Here is a 1,610-nt window from a genome sequence, read left to right on the forward strand (position 1 = left end):
ATGTGTGCCGAATGTGGTTACAGGGCATCAAATAAGCCCAGACTTGTCGATCATATGAGGAAACACACTGGCGAGAAACCGTTCAAGTGTAACCAATGTCATTATCAGGCGTCATATAAAAGTTTGCTAGTCAAACATATGAAAAAACACAGTGACGAGGAACCTTACTGCTGTGACCTTTGTGAATACAAGACCTACGACGGGTCACACATTATGAGAAAAATAAAGTGAAAAAGACATATGAAGTACCACGCTGATGTGAGACCCTACAAATGTGAGCAGTGTGATTACAGCGCTGTTGTTAAGGACAATCTTACGAAACACATGAAATGTCACACCCGTGAGAGACCCTACTGTTGTAAAAAGTGTAGCTTCCAGGCAAGTCAAAAGGCCAACCTTGTCAAGCATATGATAACCAAGCACCAATAAACAAAAGTGAATCAGTTCAAATAATAAATGTAAAAATGGGTACATAACTTTGGTCGGGGAGGTAAAAAGAAAAATACTACATATATAACGTTACCTTCTGTCTGTACTGTGTTTGTGGCACTGTTAAGTTACTAACTTGAATGCAGTGGCACATTGTCCTCCTTTTTTCAAAAGCAAATAGAAAAAAAATTCTGTAGCCCAAGGGCTATTGAAAGGGAGATGGGCACCGTCATAATGCACCACCTAATGCTGGAAGGATTGAACTAACTAAGGTGGGCTTTGGATTGTTTATCTACATATGTACCTCAATGAAATGGCTAAAAGGCAAGCACCTCACGTGAAACATTTTGTACATAGTTGCTTTAATGAAGTAACATTTTGAATATTGTATTGAAATCATTAGTAATGTAATGTTCTTGGTGACAATAACATACAGCACTCTATGATATGACATATGGAAGGAAGCGCCTATCACCCAACTGACTTGATACCACTCTACTTTTATAAATAAAGTTTTGTTATGTTAAGTGGTTTGATTATTATAGAATGCCTTTAAAACAGAACTTCAATGAATGGGCTAAAAGACAAGTAACTCACATGAAACATGTTGAAATGCATGTGGCATAATATGTATAAAGTACATAGATGCATATTCTTGAATCACATTATAGATGACAAGGACGCCTTGAACACGGTGGTGATAATTGAAAGTTTATTGAAAGTTCTTGCCCGAGGACTAATTGCAAGTGACAAAAAGTGACAAACAATGGTGAACATGATACCATAGTACTAGTAGTAAGCGACTAATTCTAGTGATAAATTCTGACACTGAACTAAACTAAACCAAGGAGGTTAAAAATCTATGTGTCGGTTTTGTGATGTTAAGAGGAAGGTAGTTTTCTTTTTGTCTGTAAACGTTGGGAGATAAGGGTGGAATTTGATGGCCTCTTTAAAAAAAACTCCTTTCTTTCTTCATCATAGAAGGGGCAGTTTGAAATAAAGGCTGAATAACTCACGATAATAAAGGCTGAACAAGTCACGATACATTTGATATCTACATAGAAAGAGCCCATCATCCAGTTTACTACATGACACTGTACTTTAGAATAGTTTCTGGGATGAAACAGCTCGCCAGTCGAGTCAGCTACCGCCCGGAGGAAGCCTCTGATGTCCCACAATTC

This window comes from Branchiostoma floridae, chromosome 9, assembly GCF_000003815.2.
Source record: "Branchiostoma floridae strain S238N-H82 chromosome 9, Bfl_VNyyK, whole genome shotgun sequence".
Classification (NCBI taxonomy): domain Eukaryota; kingdom Metazoa; phylum Chordata; class Leptocardii; order Amphioxiformes; family Branchiostomatidae; genus Branchiostoma; species Branchiostoma floridae.